Genomic DNA, 20,000 nt, shown 5'->3' with positions numbered 1-20,000 from the left:
TTACGGCTCTCTAGCAGTGATTCTCAACCATTTTAATTTCAAGGACCCCCAGTTTGACATGCATTAGGGCTACGGCCCCCCATTTAATGGCATTTATACCTCTGGGACCCCAATTCATATCGTAAAATCAATGTTAATTTAACTCTGAGAGTGTACAAATGGAACCAAATGGACCCGTTAGGGTCCATTTGGTTCCATTTGTACACTCTCAGAGTTACAGACCCATAAGGGTCCATTTGGTTCCTGTCCATCATTTAGCTGGGGACCCCCTGGAACCCCCTCAAGTACCCCTGGGGGTCCCCGGACCCCACTTTGAGAACCATGGCCCTACACGCTAAAGGAGATGAGGAAGGAAGGCTAAGGAAAGCACCTTTCCTTAGCATTTAGAGAATTCGACTGGCTCTTATCATGGCTGCCATTAGATACATAATTATGGGTCATTTCACTCAGTTAGGAACCTTTTGTGGTACTTTTACTTTACTGGAGTATCTAAAAAATGTTCAATACTTTTACTTTTACTCCACTACATCGCTGAGGAAAATATTGTACTTTTACTCCACTACAATTATTTGATACATTTAGTTACCAGTTACTTTGCAGATATAAATTGTTACACTATAAAACATACATTAACCACTTGAGCCCTATTTTATACCATAGGCTATTTGAAAATAGCCGATCTACAAGCTCATAGAAGCTTGTAGATCTGCTATTTTCAAAATTTTTAGTACTTTTACTTTTTTACTTTTAAGTATATTTTGATGCCGATACTTTTGTACTTTTACTCAAGTAACATTTTGAACACAGGCCTTTTACTTGTAACAGAGTATTTTTATATTGTGGTATTGCCTACTTTTACTTGAGTAAAATATCTGAGTACTTCCTCCACCACTGCATAAAGCCGTTTACAGTGTTTCATAAATTGAATTAAAAAATCTTCAGAAATAGCGAATAGATATTTGTCGCACAACTAGGGGTTAAGTGGTTAATGCAGTTTGAGTGTGGCTGCTTGTCCACGGGATATGCAAGCATGGTCAGGACCTCTCGTCGCGTTTGTAGATAAAGAGAGGAAGAAGGTGGCTGGAGAGAGAGAGAGAGAGTGAGAAAGAAAGAGGGATGGCAGCCAGAGAGTAAAAGAGAGTGCACGGAAGACGGAGAGAGAGAGGACTAGAGCGTATCGATTTAGATTCCTTCAGTCAGACCAGTGGCCCAGCGGCTTGCGTGACAGAGTACAGCTCCATTCAATAGTCTTATCATTACCACAGCACAAGTCCTATCCAAGCAGGTCAGCCTATTTAGCCTGTGGTTCAGAGCGCGTGCGTGTGCGTGCGCGTGTGTGTGTGTGCGCGTGCGCGCAAGTGTATGCATGTGTATGACTGTGCATAGTCGCACAGAGGGGAAGAGGAAGAGGGATAGAGGTGTGTTTCGATTCTTTAAGCCAATGAATCCCATTAAAAGACCACTTACAGCACATTTCTTTGTTCAGAACACTTTCGGCTTAATGAAGTGTCCAAAGAGTGGAGCGTAGAGGAAACAAAGCGAAGATGCTACATTCACTAAAGTGTTGCAAAGCATAGAGAAACGTACGGGCACACAGGAGGGCTAGCCTGCTATAAGTTAGGGCATGCATAGTGGCTGGCTGTTGCAAGATGATTTTTTTACCCCGGCATTTTCTGCTTTATTAGACTCAGAGAGAGAGAGGGGGGTGTGACATGCAGCTAAGGACCTCCGTCGGATTTGAAAACCCGGGCCAGCTCAGGGAAGGATCTTGTATGTCCAAAACCATGTATTCCTTTTTAAAAAATCTAATGGTTGAAATAGCCGATCTGCTGTTTTCACTACTTTTGTGCTCTTGTTTGATGAAGCAGGGCATTCATTTATGAAATATGGAGACGCAAGGTTTCTGACCAACAGCAACTACTGTATATACAGTCATATGCACACACTGTAGTACGTGATAGGGCTCGGCAATTAACCAAAAATACATCTAAACCGATATTTAGAACCAATAATCGACTTACATCGCAAGCAATAGAGGATATGCGCATGCTTAAAGTGAATGGCACATCGAGTGGCAAAGCGAGTGGCAAAGCAACATGCAAAGTGAGTTTAACATTGTTTAATGTTGTTTAATGCAATCAGATATGACTTTTCTGTTTGGATGCATGGGCTGTCAAGGCCAGAAAGTATTTTTTGACACTCAGTAGGCATTCCTGCATAACTTCCGGGTTTGATGATGATGTCACACGCATATCCTCTATATTATATATCAACGAATCAGTTAAATGTGTTATCAATGCATTGCTGTATTGAAATTTAGAATTGTTCCCGAAAATAGCCGATCTACAAGCTCACAAGCTCTCCATCTCTCTCTCTCTCTCTCTCTCTCTCTCTCTCTCTCTCTCTCTCTCTCTCTCTCTCTCTCTCTCTCTCTCTCTCTCTCTCTCTGTCTCTCTCTCTCTCTTGCACACACACAGACTACACACACACACCTGTTTGATTTGGATAAATCCTGTATGAACCCACATCTCGCTCCTCGTTGCTTGTTAGCGGGTTTGAGTTACACAGAAGTGATGGAGACGTGAATCTCATTTCCATATAGCTGTTCAGACATGCACCTAGCTTGAGCCGTCTCCCGTTCATGGTACAGAATTTTGATGCTTCCATCAAAAAAGCTTCGAGGTTCTTCTATTGACATTTAAAACATTCCCCAGGTGTCTCCAGACAAACATCAAAGGCAGGCCCAGCGTGACTCCACTTACAAACAGCTTTAGCTAACTGGATTATCGGCCTGTTTCGGGATCGAGGCACGCGTTTAGGCGACTAATATGGTAACATTTGTCGAGGGACTGGGGCCGTATGAACAAAGTATTCTGAATATTAGCCTTTAACCCATTAAGACCTGGAACTGTGTCATTTTTAGATTTGAGCTAAAAAGCATTATTTTACACTTTTGGCTATTCAAAAATAGCAGATATACAAGCTCATAGCGCGGCACCGAGTGCCGCATTATGAGCTTGTAGATCTGCTATTTTTGAAACATCGTGAAAATGTGTGCAAATCTTTGAATATATATATATTTTTAAAGCGAACATTTTTAACTCAAATCTTTGCTTCTGGGGGTCCCTGGAACAAGATATTTTGATGAGGGTCGGCGGCCAAATACATATCATTTTGGGGGTCCTTGACATGAAAAAGTTTGAGAACCACCGATATAGAAACTTACGTTTTTCAGAAAACTGTTGGGATTTAGGAGACATGTAGAATCGACTTCAGGTCTCAATGGGTTAAAGGCTTTGTTTATTCTGCAGGCGAATCCGATTTGTTTCTCAAAACACGATCTTTATGACTGACTTGTCCAGACTTGTTATTTGCAAGTGATGAGATCAGATTAGTTTTTTTTCAGACAGCGCCAAACTATCTACTGGTTGGTTGCTGTGGTAATGATGTACAGTACACACTGCAGGTGTGAGTAATGCCTTTTACGCTTTACTGACAATAGCAGATTTACACTGTTACAGCGTGTTGCACCGTAACGCTTTGTGAGCTTGTAGATCACCCATTTTCAGCAAGTGACACTGTTGTACAGGTGGTTGTACAGGACTCCAGATTGAGACACATCTTTAGAAATCTGTGAACCCATTTGGTAAAGAAAAGCAAGAAAAAGTTTTTCCCCCCTTTTTTTTGGCCTCTGGGGGGCACCACCTCCTTTTTTGTGTAAAACAGGAACTTGGGTTGGTTCCTCCTCCCCCTTTCTTTGTTCCACTTCCTCCCGGGTGCTTCTGTGTTTATTCCTACTAAACAACGACATTACATGTTTAAGGCAGTGGTGCTGACAGATGAGAGAAGATTACCTCTTTAGGTGATTTTAAAACCACCTAGGAATGTGTTTCACATCCAATTAGTAAACATCTGTTTCCTTGTAGTTTTTTTTTTGCTGTTCGGACCAATCTGGATAGGCAATGGTGGAAAGTAACTAAGAACATGTACTCAAGTACAATTTTGAGGTATTTTTTTTACTTTACTGGCGTATTTGAATTACAATACTTTTACTTCTACTCCACCACATTTCAGAGACAAATATTGTACTTTTTACACCACTACAATTTTTTGAAAACTTATACTTGGCAGATTTAGATTATTATTACCCACTTACAGCCCTATACATTCCGGCCATTTGAAAATAGCCGATCCACAAGCTCACAATGCGGCGCATTTCAAAAGATTCTTATACATGTTTATACATTTTAGAACTTGTTGAAAAGGGGCATTTTGCATAATGAGTACTTTCTACTTTTGGTACTTGGTGTACATTTTGAATTCCGGACTTTTACTTGCAGTGGTGGAAAAAGTACTCAAATGTTTTACTTAAGTAAAAGTATCAATACTGCAATGCAGAAGTACTCCGTTACAAGTAAAAGTCCGGAATTCTAAATTTACTTGAGTAAAAGTACAAAAGTATTGGTATCAAAATGTACTTAAAGTACCAAAAGTAAAAGTACTAAAATGTTTGAAAATAGCAGATCTACAAGCTCACAACGCGTCGCGATGCGACGCGTTGTGAGCTTGTAGATCTGCTGTTTTCAAATAGCCAAGGTATAAAACAGGGCTAAAGTGGTTAATGTATGTTTCATAATATAATAATTTATATCTGAAAAGTAACTAGTAACTAAAGTTTTCAAATAATTGCAGTGGAGTAAAAGTAGCAATATTTGCCCCTGAGATGTAGTGGAGTAGGAGAAAAAGTATTGGAAATTGGAAATACTCAAGTAAAGTACAAATACCTTCCCACCACTGAGTACTTTCTACTTTTGGTACTCGGTGTACATTTTGAATTACGGACTTTTACTTGTAACATAAGTAAAAAAAAAATAGGTAAAAAAATGGGATTTGGGTTGCCAGTCAGAACAAAACAGTAGTATAGCCTCTCGAGAGGAACCACTTGCAAATGATTCTTAGCAACAGTGTTTTACCTGCTTGAGGCTAGGCCAGACGGGCCTTGCACAGTATTATTGTCGATACAGATAAAGGCAGGTGAATTGTCGGTGTAAGTAAGATCTAGACAGCATTGCGTCAGTCTTTCATAAATACTTTCACACATTCTTACTCATCAATCGCCAGAGAGTAAAACATCGTCTATAGCCGACCTTGCCTAGCGATTCCGAGCGTTTTCACTTTACCTTTGAAAAATCATAGAATATTAATCTTCACCATCCATCCATCCATCCATCGCTTTAACCCATTGAGGCCTGAAGCCGATTCTACAAATCGATCAAACCGATTCTCCTAAAATCTCAACAGTATTCTTAAAAAATTATGTTTCTATATCAGCGGTGCTCAATCTTTTTCATGTCAAGGAGGACCCCCAAAATGATATGTATTTGGCCGCGGACCACCCATCAAAATATTTTGTTCCAGGGACCCCCCAGAAGCAAAGATTTCAGTTAAAAATGTTCGCTTTAGAAATATATATATTCAAAGATTTGCACACATTTTCATGAATTTTCAAAAATAGCAGCTACGAGCTTGTAGATATGCTATTTTTGAATAGCCCAAAGTGTAAAATAATGCTTTCTTAGCTCAAATCTAAAAATGACACAGTTCCAGGTATTAATGGGTTAAAAGACGTATCCGAGTCTCGTAGAATCGGGGGGGAAAAGAAAGCGTGCTCAATCGTGATAATCCGTTCCATAGATATTGGCAGTTGAATGTACAGTAGGTTGTTTTCGACCAAAAGCAACAGAAAGCAGAGAAAAGGGCATGTTTCCAAATCCATTAGAATGGGAGTGAATGTGGCTGTATTTTTTATTTTTTTTGGTGGTGATCACGTGATTTGCTGTTTCACTGGGAGTCAAATGGTGACTCATAGGTTAGCGAAGAGCCATCTAGCGTTAAAAACTGAAAACACACACCATGCGTCAAAAGACGTCACTGGCGGTGTGGGGGCGTTGGATTGACATACGTCAACATTGGCAGTCCAAGAGTTAACATATTCTTTATGCCTAATGCTTGGTTTCAGAGAGCAGTGGTTTACTAATTAGCCCCATGCAAATCCATGGAATGTCTTAGTAATGTCTGAGTATAACGTCTCTGTCGGGTGCAAACCTCATAAATCCAAAACTGTTACATTTCATAATTCAAATTCAAAAGCATCAAAAGTAGCAGATCTACAAGCTCAAAACGCGTCGCTTCGCGCCACGTTTCGAGCTTGCAGATCTGCTACTTTTGGTGCTTTTGTGCGACGCTGCAGTATGTTGAAGTATAGGGGCATACATTTTCGTAAATCATTTATTTTTTTACAAAAAGGAAAAAATATGGAGATAGGAGGTTTCTTCCTGACAGCAGTGATAATCTGTAAATTGGTTGCTAGGAAACATCTGCCAGCTGTGTCCAATCAAAAAGCAATTAACACAGTGATCAAGGAAGTCACAGCAACAAGCCTGTACTGAGAGAGAAACCTCCAACAAAACCACAGAAGTTGGTTTGTTATTTTTGGACATTTCCACCTGCTAATTTGTCGAAGTATTTAGTAATGATTAAGCTCGGTAAAACGTTGTTTGTGTGGTGTGCAATCTGTTTAAATATGTTATGCACAAATCTCAACTTAGTAAATGCGACGTGGGGAGCTGTGCTGTATAGTCATTATCACTTCCATCAGCAGGCAGGTACAATCAGCGGCTCTATTTATGTCATTTGCGTTAGTCAGAGCAGTGCGCTGGCTGGCTGTGGCAGTTTTAAAGGTGGTGCTAATTGATTATTTATTCGGTTAAAATAAATGTTTAATGGTTCTGTATTCAATCAGGGGTACTCTCCCCTGATTGGATGAAATTGACAAACCACCTGAAAATGTATTTTTTGGAGTCATCCCTATGAGCCCCCAGGTTTTATGTCCCCCACTTACCTTAGGGTTAGGGTTAAGCCCGGGTTAGGTACAGTATGTGGGGAACATAGAACCCGGGGGAACATAGATGCACTCCCTTATTTTCTGTTTATTAACCCTCTAAGACCCGGATATATTTGTACTTGCAAACATTTTTTTTAAACCTTTCAGATGGTCTTGTAGGAGTATTTTGAAGAGGAAAATATAATGTTTTTGAAAAAAAAATGTTTTGGTAAGCTGTGCATGTCTGAACACTGTGGGAATAAGTTTCATACCCATCTTTTTTTGTAACTTGAAAACTGTTAACAAGCAATGGGGAAAAATATGTTTGTTCAGACTAATTTATGCAAATCAAACAGGTTTGGATGGTGTGTGTGTGTGTGTGTGTGTGTGTGTGTGTGTGTGTGTGTGTGTGCGTGTGCGTGTGCGTGTGCGTGTGTGTGCGTGCGTGCGTGTGCGTGTGTGTGTGGGGCGATGGGAGTTAATGTATTTTCCTTTGGAAAAAATATTAGGAGGAGCAGTTAGCCAGTGCTGTCAGTATATGAGGAGAGAGAGGCGGTGTACTGTATACATACAGTACATAATTATACAATGTATGTATATAGTATATACATTGTACTATATACAATATAGTAGACTTAATACACACAGAGAGAGAGAGAGAGAGAGAGAGAGAGAAAAGATGTCTCCCAGATACTCTTGCATCAGCCAGGAATTTGAGTCTCTTCTACATCTTACACGTTACACAACAAGCAACAAACCGCTCAGTTGACAATTGCTGCGTCAGGCAAAACTCTCCGTTTACACAATTTGTGTATCATTATACCGTCTCTGTCGGGGGTGGAAACCTCACATGTCCAAAACTGTAACTTGTTCAGGATTCAAATTCAAAAACGGCAAAAGTAGCAGATCTACAAGCTCTAAACGCGGCGCGAAGCGACGCGTTTCGAGCTTGTAGATCTGCTACTTTTGAGTGTGACGCTGTAGTATGATCAAGTAGGGTGTTAATTTACCAAAAAAAACAAAAAGTTAGTATATATGAGATGAGAGTTTTTTTGCCCGACAGCAACGATATCTTTTTTCTATCGTAATGTTTCCCCAATGCCTGCACTCTCTGTGTTTGTGTGTGTGTTTGTTTGTGTGTGTGTGTGTGTGTGTGTGTGGGGGGGCATATTCAAAGGAGACACTGTGTAATGTAGAAAGGTATAGGAATTGATGTTAACCGATTGGATCGGCTGTCAGCGGATATGCGGGAAAGGCTTGACCTTTCACAATTTGTCGTGACTGAGCAGTGCTTGTTGTAAACACAGTGGAAACGCATTGTCATGTTCTTCTCACCCAGTGGAGAATTACTGTACACAGAGTGGCAGAGGCCTGGCTGCGGAAATGATTATTGACTCCAGGCCATTAAAGTGTCTGTGTCATTTTAGTTTTTAGCTATATACTGTGTATATATATAGCATCATACCTTTTCCAGAAAACTCTTAGGATTTATACAAGCCCACAGCGTGTCAGTTTGTGCCGCGCTGAGAGCTTGTACATCTGATTTTTTTTTTTTTTTTTTTTTTTGAGCGGTGCAACCGCTCCTATAAGAGGGTTTAGGACCCATCCGTGGCGAAAGTTTTTCTTTCCGTCGTGAAAATGTGTCTTTCGCTGTGACGCCATGCTGTGGAAAACACGCCCTATAGGCTAAGCTTTGCAGGACGTGCTGTGATTGGCTAGCGAGACACATGATGAAATTAACTTCAAACTTCTATCTCCTATTTCCTATCTTAGAATTGGCTTAGGGGAGGACCGGCCGGTACGCTCATGTCACCATGACTCAGCCATAGCCATATAAAGAGTTCCCAAAATGACACTGAGGCTGCCCACTGACTGAACACAAAACATCCACGAGTAGAGAGTACCGGGAATGGATTTAAATGTTGGGTATAATTGATAGAATTATGTAGAGAGAGTGAAAGAAAGAAAGAAGAAACACCCTGGCTCCTCTTAAAAACAGCAAAACATTCAGTCGGGTAATCAGATTTTTTTTGAAGGACATCTAATACTGATGTGTGTTGGAGTGCTTATTACACAATTCAACAAAAACAAGACAGAAAAACAAATGAATAATGATGATGACCGTTTTTTCCTGTTTCCAGATTCATGCTTTGCAACACTTTTCTTTCAGCATGTGTGTGAAGAAAGAGTGTGTGGGGGGGGGGAGAGCCCATCAACAAAACAAAGAGTGGGTGCAGGACGGAGTGGGATAAAGTCTACTGTAAGGGGAGGTGTGGGGAGAGAAACGCTGAGGGGAAGAAGGAGGTAGAGAGAGAGGGAAAAAGTAGAAGAGAAGAATGAATGGGGGGGGGTTGAGTAGGTAATGAGGGTGAAGTAGCTGAAAAATTGGTACACCTTTAAAGGTGCCCACTTCAATTCCAGAGCGCGTCGAAAACACTCCCGGGGGCTTTTGTTTTCCAGTCTAAGTTAAACGCTAAAGGTCCTTAAGTGTCACTGTGAAACCAAGCCATGCGCACTTTTTGACACCGACTTTCCCCAAGTCCAACGAGCTGTTGAGAACACAGCTGCCCCCGTACTTTCTCAAAGTCGACGTCCAGAGGAGCCCTGTTTGTTTGTCGCCCCCAATGAAAGGAAAAATTCCAAGTCAGGTTACATTTCACGTAGTGAAAAATAATTAACCCATTGAGACCTGAAGCCGATTCTACATGTCTCCTAAATCTCAACAGTATTCTGAAAAACGTGTGTTGCTATATCAGTGGTGCTCAGTCTTTTTCATGTCAAGGAAGCCCAAAATGATATGTTTTTGGCCACGGACCCCCATCAAAATATGTTGTTCCAGGGACCCCCAGAAGCAAAGATTTGAGTTAAAATGTTCGCTTAAAAAATTTATATATTCAAAGATTTGCACACATTTTCAAGATTTTTCAAAAATAGCAGATCTACAAGCTCGTAGCGCGGCACTCGGTGCCGCGCTATGAGCTTGTAGATCTGCTATTTTTGAATAGCCAAAGTGTAAAATAATGCTTTTTAGCTCAAATCTAAAAATGACACAGTTCCAGGTCTTAATGGGTTAAAGCTGTCCCCAAATTGAATGCCACGGCCGAAACAATACTTTCTTTGAGAAGAGGCTGGAATTTCTCCAAAGTAATTACAACAACACCTTGAATGGAAAGCAACAGCTTGCCATGGATAAACTGTCCTGTTGCGCTGTCTTCCCCCCTTTTTACACAAACGCTTAGACACACTCGCACACGCACATGCACGACTCCGTTTTGGGTCCTTCAGTTCTCAAACCTCAATCTGGGCTCTTTGTGTGTGTGTGTGTGTGTGTGTGTGTGTGTGTGTGTGTGTGTGTGTGTGTGTGTGTGTGTGTGTGTGTGTGTGTATTTGTCTGCAGCGGTTGCCAACAGGATGGGGGGAATTGGTTCTCATCTGTGTAATTACACCTCATTGTGTCTCCGTCCAGGCAATCAAAACACGACTTAGAGATCTCCGGAGATCTCCCCAACATATCAGTGACCTTTACATGAGAGGTGGAGAGAGTGAACAACAGTGTGTGGTCCGAGCATTAACCACTTATGCATGCCTTATTTTCGTTTTTTTGTCCGAGAAAGGGCAAATACACTATTTTCGAAGGATTTACACTGCAAAATATTTGCTTATAATGATGACGTTCCCCCAAAAAATAGGGATGTCACATGGTATCGGTCATTCATATGTTGTTTGTACTCGGCCTCGCTGTGTCCGACATAAAGAGATAAAGAGAATTGTGCATGAGTGGAGATCGAGGAAAAGGCGATGCTATAACTAACAAACAAGAATTAACCCATTAAGACCTGGAACTGTGTCATTTTTAGATTTGAGAAAAAAAGCATTATTTTACACTTTGGCTATTCAAAAATAGCAGATATACAAGCTCATAGCGCGGCACCGAGTGCCGCGCTACGAGCTTGTAGATCTGCTATTTTTGAAAAATCGTGAAAATGTGTGCAAATCTTCTGAATATATATATTTTTAAAGCGAACATTTTTAACTCAAATCTTTGCTTCTGGGGGTCCCTGGAACAAAATATTTTGATGGTGGTCCGCGGCCAAATACACAAAGATTGAGCACCACTGATATAGAAACATACGTTTTTCAGAAAACTGTTGAGATTTAGGAGACATGTAGAATCGGCTTCAGGTCTCAATGGTTTAAGGCAAAACCGGTATTCAAATGAGTTGCAGAAGAACACATGTGACTGTGTGCTTGTTGGTGTGTGTCAGCGTGCGTTATATTGTACCACTGTGTGTGAGAGGAGTCGTGACCTTCCGCCCGCCTCTCCATCATCGGCTCCACAACCTCCTTCATTTGGGGAAAATTAAAAGGCAGATTCGGTGTCAATTTTCCTGTCGATTTATTTCCGCTCGCCTCCGTCTGAAATATTTATGCGTTGTACGGATGAGGCTCACTCCTGCTTAAGTATTCAGTGCTCTACGCCTTGGCACCTCAGCTGCTAGTTGGAACAACTCAATGAGGAGGGGGACCGGTGGGTGTAATGACCACGTCTGATGGAGGGGAGGGAAAGCGGCTTGAATTCGATATGAGGGGATTATGTCCGCGGGAATGACCTGCTGAATCATGGATGGGGATGGTTAACCCATTGAGACCTGAAGCCGATTCTACATGTCTCCTAAATCTCAACGGTATTCTGAAAAACCTATGTTTCTATATCAGTGGTGCTCAAACTTTTTCATGTCAAGGACCCCCAAAATTATATGTATTTGGCCGCGGACACCCATCAAAATATTTTGTTCCAGGGACCCCCCAGAAGCAACGACTTGAGTTAAAAATGTTCGCTTTAAAAATATATATATATTCAAAGATTTGCACACATTTTCACGATTTTTCAAAAATAGCAGATCTACAAGCTCATAGCGCGGCACTCGGTGCCGCGCTATGAGCTTGTATATCTGCTATTTTTGAATAGCCCAAAGTGTAAAATAATGCTTTTTTAGCTCAAATCAAAAAATGACACACACATGCGTCCTCAGGTCTTACTGGGTTAAAATAAATAAATGTCACAAAGAAAAGGAAGGGAGTTGGACAAAAAATAAAGTAATTGGGTAAATACTGGACGTACTGTAATGGCGGCTATGAGCTCGGAGCGTGTGGATCTGGCGGCTGTGTGTGGTCCCTGTTGAGTGACGCGTTGATTGGCGAGTGACGCTCGAGACTCAACCTGCCGTGTGTAAACACCGCCGCGATTGTAAATGTCGAAGTGAAGGCGCACCAGAAAAAACATGTACAGTACGCAGCGTGTACAACTCAGTTGAGGAACTCCGTGAATCCCAGTGAATGTTTTGCTGTTTTTAATAAGAGGAGTCAGGGTTGTTGCATGCTGTTTTTTTTGTGGGTGGGGGGGGGTTTAGGCTAATTCTACAGAATTCTATCAATTATACCCAACATTTCAATCCATTCCCGGTACTCTCGAACACCATTGTGCCCTCTTCCTTTTGTTTTATGGATAGACATGTATTACATACATGTGAAGAGAGTGGTGCCTTTGATGAGCCCCGTATTGTATTGATGTTGTCATCAATGTTTGTTTATTGGACATACAGACATACACACGGACACACAGACAAAGTCAGATATACTGTAGGAGTGGTTGGCACCACTCAAAAATACAAGTAAATACCCTGCCCCCATCTCTGTCTGTCTGTCTGTCTCTCTCTCCATGTGTGTGTGTGTGTGTGTGTGTGTGTGTGTGTGTGTGTGTGTGTGTGTGTGTGCGCGTGTGTGTGTGTGTGTGTGTGTGTGTGTGTCTCTCTCTCTCTCTCTCTCTCTCTCTCTCTCTCTCTCTCTCTCTCTCTCTCTCTCTCTCTCTCTCTCTCTCTCTCTCTCTCTCTCTGGTGGATGTGTTGTGTCCAGTCGGGGGGGGGGGGGGGGGGGCAGTCTCAGTGTAATTTGGCCCAGAGGGACGGCTGGCAGTGGGTGTGAGGGGGGATAAAGAGAGAGCAGTGATGGTGCAGGGTCTGGAGCAAAGCAGGCTTAGTGTGAGGGCCTTGGGTGGAGGGGCCAGCAGGCACACATAGGAAAAGCATTAAATAAACATTAATGGAACTGGGTTAGAGGAGATTTATTAAGGAGGCTCTTTGGCCCCCACCATTGAGCGGCTATGCAGCACTTTAATAACTCTCTGATGCACACAGGTAAACAAACTAAGGTAATTTATTGCACAACCTCATAGGTGGCCGTTGTGAAAGCTATGTTTTTTCTACTTAGTTTTCACGTTAATCCATTACGACCGGGAGAAGCATCTGTGTCTTTTTTTTTAAATTTGAGCTAAAAAGCATTATTTTACACTTTAGCTATTCAAAAATAGCAGATCTACAAGCTCGTAGCGCGGCACCGAGTGCCGCGCTACGAGCTTGTAGATCTGCTATTTTTGAGAAATCGTGAACATTTGTGCAAATCTTTGAATATATATTTTTTCAAGAGAACATTTGTAACTCAAATCTTTGAATATATATTTTTTCAAGAGAACATTTGTAACTCAAATCTTTGCTTCTGGGGGTCCCTGGAATTACATATTTTGAGATGGGGATCCTTGGCCAAATACATATACATTTTGGGGTCCTTGACATGAAAACGTTTCAGAACCACTGACAAAGTAACATTCGTTCTTCTTTTCAAAAAACAGTTAGGATTTAGAAGACATTTTGTAGAAACGGCCTGCAGGTCTTAATGGGTTAAATGTGGAAGATTTTTTTTTTTTTGTCATCTGTCGTGAGATTGAATGGGGCTGTATACTGTACGCCCAAAAAAAGCTCTTTACTTCCCGGCTAAGTCTGACTTGGATATGGTTTTGATGTCGGTTTTGCGGTGTTAAAAATGAGTACCCTTAATCGCGGCTTACTCATGTTAAATGTGCCCTCTCTGGCGTGCCAAAAAAAAACACGCTGAAGAAGAGAAAAAAACGTGACTGATTAAGCAGCGTAACCAGGACACCGTGGCAGGAGAAAGAACTAATTCTGTAAGTTGTACAGGGACAGAGTTCAGGACAAGGGAGGTTGTTTTGGCAACGGAGGCAGAGGATCGGAGAGAAAGAGAGAGGAAGAGAGCAGTGGTGGAAAAAGTACTTAAATTCTTTACTTAAGTAAAAGTACCAATACTGCAATATAAAAATACTCTGTTACAAGTGAAAGTCCAGAATTCTAAATTTACTTGAGTAAAAGTACAAAAGTATTGGCATCAAAATGTACTTAAAGTACCAAAAGTAAAAGTACTAAATATTTGAAAATAGCCGATCTACAAGCTCACAACGCGTCGCAACGCGACGCGTTGTGAGCTTGTAGATCTTCTATTTTCAAATAGCCTAGGTATGAAATAGGGCTAAAGTGGTTAATGTAGGTTTCATTATATCATAGTTTATATCTGAAAAGTAACTAGTAACTAAAGTTTTCAAGTAAATGCAGTGGAGTAAAAGTACAATATTTGCCTCTGAGATGTAGTGGAGTAGAAGTAAAAGTATTGGAAGTTGGAAATACTCAAGTAAAGTACAAATACCTCAAAATTGTACTTAAGTAAATGTACTTAGTTACTTTCCACCACTGGAAGAGAGAGAGAGTTTATTTTTATTTCTTTTCAGCAGATTTAACGAGTGCAACGCGGTGTCGTGTTTCACATCCGACGTTGTCTTTGTAGTTCAGCAGTAACGGACGCGATGCTGTCACATAATCACGATGTTGACTCGCCCGGAGTCAAGCCTCGTGTTTGATTCAGCGACTCCTCGCTGGCTGTCTCGACAGCACCGCCGCTTCTGAACGTTGTTTATCCCAGGGTCACAGAATGTGAGCGGTGAACCAACCACAGTCGGTATATAGTTCCTGACAGTCCCTCTGAGAAAGAGACATGCAGAAACACCACAGAGAGACGGGTACTGTACACATGCACACAGCAGCAGCAGCATACAGTATTGCAGTTTTAACCTAATTGTAGGGGGGGCCTAAATTATGACAATTTATACACCCCGAAATGTTTCCGTTCCCACCTCTCAAGGTTCCAGTGGCTGCACAGACATTTTGAGCGGCAGGTGCTCAAGTAAATTATACTTTTTTTTGTTGACTTGGTCTGCTCTTTTTTTCCCTCTACACCTATACCTCTTTGCCAAAAATAGCCGATCTACAAGCCCACAAGTTCTGAGCTTGTAGATCGGCTATTTTTGGCTAAAGTTCTCCTCAGAAAAGGGATGCTAGGTTTCGAGTGGTTATGGTAAAAAAGAAAAATCATATCACATAAAGATTTGGCGGACCCCCTGCAGTAACTCTGAGGACCCCCTAGGGGTCCCGGACCCCCTGTTGTAGACTCCTGCTGTAAACTGAAAAAAAAAAAAAACGTTTTTTTTTTCTTTTTTTCAAAAGGGCACTTATGGTCAAGAGGGCAAAGGGCAGGCGCTCTAGCACCACCTTGAGTCTATCTGTGCACGTCCCTGATTGTAGGGGGGCCTAAATTATGACAATTTATACACCCCGAAATGTTTCCGCTCCCACTTCTCAAGGTTCTACTAGGACCGGAGTGGAACATCACAGTTCAAACGGTCGACCGCTGTGCAGTGTTGATTTTGTCGACTAAAACTATGACGAAAATGTTTTTCACTGACAAAAACTAAATAAAAACGACTTAAAAACTAAGCTACGATGACTAAAACTAAGACTAAATATATATTGACAATTTCGTCAACAAATGAAAACTAGACTAGAAAATGTTAGTGAGGGACTAGTGGAGAAGAGATCCTGTAGAACTAAAACAAGTCATTTTATGTTTGGTTGTAACATAAAATAGCAGATCTACAAGCCAATCTAGGCTGTTTTCAAAGCGCAACTAAAGTGTAAAATCATCCATTACGATGTCATCAAGGCCTCCCAAAATGTCTTTTGGTTGACAAAATCAACTGTAGACCAAAATCATATGATATTTACTCGACTGAAACTCGACAAAAACTTTCCAGATGACTAAAATATGACTAAAACTAAATTTAATTTAATTCAAAAGACTATGACTAAACTAAATACAACATTTGCTGTCAAAATTAACAGCCACATACAGTACGTACACTACACCAGTGGTTCCCAAACGTTTTAGCTCGAGACCCAAAAGAGAAATTTGATGTCTCCCCGAGACCCAAACTAGCGAAAATAGCAGATCTGCAAGCATCGCAGTGTGGCGCGTTGTGAGCTTGTAGAACTGATATTTTCACAACTTATAAAACATTTTCCCTTTAGGTTGTGGAATTGCTTAGACTTTTTCTATTTATTTATGAAATTATTATAATTGTTATAATATTTTCTTCATTTTTGACTACCTTTTGAAATTAAAAACTAAATGTAGGAAACGGACCCAAAAAAAAAAGGATATTTACTTGCGACCCATAAAAATGGGTCATCGACCCAAACATGGGGTCTCCGGTGTTCAGAACACAAAATGCACAGATCTAAAGCGCAGTGGAAAATGACTTGCCACCCACCTGGGCATGCAGACGGCATCATGGACTCATTTATGGCACACGCACAACACACCGGATGTGGAACGACTGTTAACAAGCCTTCTCCATGCCAATTTTCGATGATGCCAATGCGCCCCCGGGCCCAGGTGCCAAAAACCAAGGTTAACATTGATTTGTCATCTTATCGATGTTATGCCTTGGTGTTTTTTTGGCATGGACCCGTCCGTTCGTTTTGCAGGGAGCCTGGGACTTCAGCTTGTCAGCTTACCATCATTAATATTCATGTCTCGTGATTGATATATTTTTTGTTATTTTTTTGTACCTGTAGGCCTACCGTAGATATTTTATCTTTTGTAGTCAGCTTTTCCATTGTGACCACTCGGGTATCACGGAGTGGGGGCGTTTTTGAGTCGCCGGAAATAAATCTGAATGCATTAACCCATTGAGGCCTGGGGTTCCGATTCTGCAAAATGTCTTCTAATCTTTCTAAATCTTAACGGTTTTCTGAGAAACATATGTTTCTATAATAGTGTTTTTCAAACTTTTTCATGTCAAGGACCCCCAAAATTATATGTATTTGGCCACGGACTCCCATCTAAAAAAATGTTTTTCCAGGGACCACCAGAAGCAAAGATTTGAGTTCCAAATGTTTGCTTGAAAAAATATATATTCAAAGATTTGCACGTATTTTTACGATTTCTCAAAAATAGCAGATCTACAAGCTCGTAGCACGGCACTCGGTGCCGCGCTATGAGCTTGTATATCTGCTATTTTTGAATAGCCAAAGTGTAAAATAATGCTTTTTAGCTCAAATGAAAATGTGACACAGATGCTTCTTCAGGTCTCAATGCATTAAGTGAGTTTTGGATGCAGCAGCGCTTGCTCATTATTACCACTGAAGGACATCTTGTCATATGATATCATGACACGGCTGACAGTCGACAGCTGGTGATTGGGAGTGAGATCTCTTTACAAAAGCATCAGTTTAAGCAGAGGACCCCCGCTCTGAAACAAGTAAAAAGTACAACTCAGAGAATTTAACTCTAGTCAGGAGTTTTTTTTGGTATCGGGAAAAAAAAGATTTCACATAATTATTGGCAAAGTTTTTCTCCCTCTTCTTAGTCTTACATCCATCCGCCCTTCTGGCGCACGATTATTCAAACAGAATAACTTAATTATCCCGTTAAGACCTGGAACGCATCTGTGTCACTTTAGATTTCTTTGGCTATATTCAAAAATAGCAGATCTACAAGCTCATAGCGCGGCACCGAGTGCCGCGCTATGAGCTTGTAGATCTGCTATTTTTGAAAAATCTTGAAGAAAAAAAAAAGATAGATTTTTTTTCCAAAAACTGTTAGGATTTAGTTTTTTTTTAAAGAATCGCCTCGGGTCTTGATGGGTTATTAGCGAACGGGGGAAGAGTGGGAGGGAGGTGAACGAGGGGAAGCGATAAAGACAGACTGACAGAAGGAGAGGGAGGAAGAAAAGGCACAGATTGACGGAGAGATAGAGCCGGGGGGGGGAGGAGGAAGGAAGGATGGATGAGCCCCGTCCAGTCCGGCGGGCCAGTGTGTGGGCTTTTTGCTAAAAAAACTGTGTGGCTGTGGCATTGTTGCTGAGGTCTGGTAAACAGCGACCTGCTGGGAGCTAATCCAGACAGCCTTAGCCTCCTGGCGGCAATTTCATTCCTTCTCAGCTGGACCTAAGGCCTGGCACACGCGAGTGTAGACTTCTACACACATTACAGTATGTGTGTACAGTGTACACACACACACACAGGCACACACACACACGCACACGCGCACGCGCACACACAGACAGTATGGTATAATTGAGTTGAGTGGATGCTTTATTTGCGTCCCCTTAACCAAATCCTATTTACACAGGATTCCGACGTTTCCGTGGCCCAGAGAGGTTTATAAGGCACTTAGGGATGCAGAACGATGCACACAGTCTTCATTTCATAGCCTGGCCTACTCTTGACACTGCTATGGAGCGCACACACACACACACACACACAGACACACACACACATAGATACATACAATGAAAGCGGCAGGTCATCATCGTGTCCAAAGGTAGCCGGCGTTTAGTTGTGATGACAATGCGTGGATCAGTGTGTTCAGGTCTCCGTTATTGGCCGAATTATTGTAGGCTTGAGATATGCTTCCTCACCTCTCTGACTCTCTCATCAAGCTCCGGTCTGACATCACACACACAACTTCCCTCCCCCTCCCCCCCCCCCGCTCCCTATACCATCTCCCCCTCTCCCTCTTACGCTGATCGAGCTCTGGTCTGACAGAAACAGTTGCCTGACAACACTGTGACGTCGAGCATGTGCATATTTGTTTCCGAATTCGGGCATGTCCATAAAAAAAATCACACCCTGTGTGAAGGTAGCGGCGCCTTTGATACATTTTGTCATCGATATGTGTTTATAATGTGTTTATAGCCATGTGTCACGTGAAGCTTGACCAATCACTTTGTTGATGGGTCTGACCAATCAGAACGTTGACGGTGAACACGGACAAAGTCAGGTATAGAGCAGGATCCTGGCTAGCGCCGCTAAAAATACTAGCTAGATGGATGGAGTGAGTAGGTAGGTAGGTAGGTAGGTAGGTAGGTAGGTACTAGGTAGATAGATAGATAGATAGATAGATAGATAGATAATACTGTATGTGCTCTTCTTCCGTCTCTGTCAGTAGTTGTCGGTGCTTCAAACAGCGCTTCAGATGCAGAGGGGCTCTGACGTGCCTATAGCAGGGGTCTTCAACAGGGGGTCCGGGACCCCTAGGGGGTCCTCAGAGTCACAACAGGGGGTCCGCCAAATCTTTGTGTGATGTGATTTTTTTTTTTACCTTAACCACTTGAACCCTAGCATCCCTTTTCTGAGGAGAACTTTAGCCAAAAAATAGCAGATCTACAAGCTTACAACGCCTCGCAGCGCGAGGCGTTGTGAGCTTGTAGATCTGCTATTTTGCAAAGAGGTGTTTGGTGTAGAGGGGAAAAAAGAGCAGACCAAGTAAACAAAAACAGTTACATCTGAAACGCATTTTTTATACAATATAGAGGGGGTCCCTGCTTCATCTCTCTCTCAGCTAGGGGGTCCTTGGCCTGAAAACGTTGAAGACCCCTGGCCTATATTAGCCTTTGTTTGACACAGCGGCCTGTTTGTCAGTCCCTGCTCTCCTCCAGCATGCAGACACCCTCAGAGGGAGGGGGGCAGTGTCTGCAGTTTCTCTGCACTGCGCTTCACCGGCAATGATGAGCCAGACCATTGTTTTTGGGGGGAGCGGGGAGGGTGGCACTTATTAGTTTGGACACTGGCGGAGCTACGTGTTGGTGGTCCAGTGTTGATTTTGCAGACAATTTTGCTTTAGTTTTAGACATAGTCTTTTGAATAAAATTCCATTTAGTTTTAGTCATATTTTAGTCATCTACAATGTTTTTTTTTTTTTGTTTGTTTGAGTCTAATTTTAGTCGACTAAATACCATAAGATTTCAGTCGACTAAATCTACAGTTGATTTAGTCGACTAAAATGTGTTTTGGCGGTGCCTTCATGGTGTCGTAATGCCTGATTTTAGACTTGGTTGCGTGCTGAAAATAGATGATCTACAAGCTCACAACGC

The 20,000-nt window shown here is 41.8% G+C and overlaps 1 protein-coding gene across 1 annotated transcript in view; it reads left to right on the top strand.

Moving 5' to 3' along the window:
* diaph2 (diaphanous-related formin 2) overlaps positions 1–20,000 on the top strand; it is an 824,520-nt gene that overhangs the window by 714,071 nt on the left and 90,449 nt on the right. The gene's annotated exons all lie outside the window — the stretch shown is intronic.

This window comes from Gymnoscopelus microlampas, assembly GCF_963454915.1.
Source record: "Gymnoscopelus microlampas genome assembly, chromosome: 18".
In the NCBI taxonomy this organism is placed as follows: domain Eukaryota; kingdom Metazoa; phylum Chordata; class Actinopteri; order Myctophiformes; family Myctophidae; genus Gymnoscopelus; species Gymnoscopelus microlampas.
Note: the sequence above shows the minus strand (reverse complement) of the source record. Positions and strands in the feature narration are given on the sequence as shown.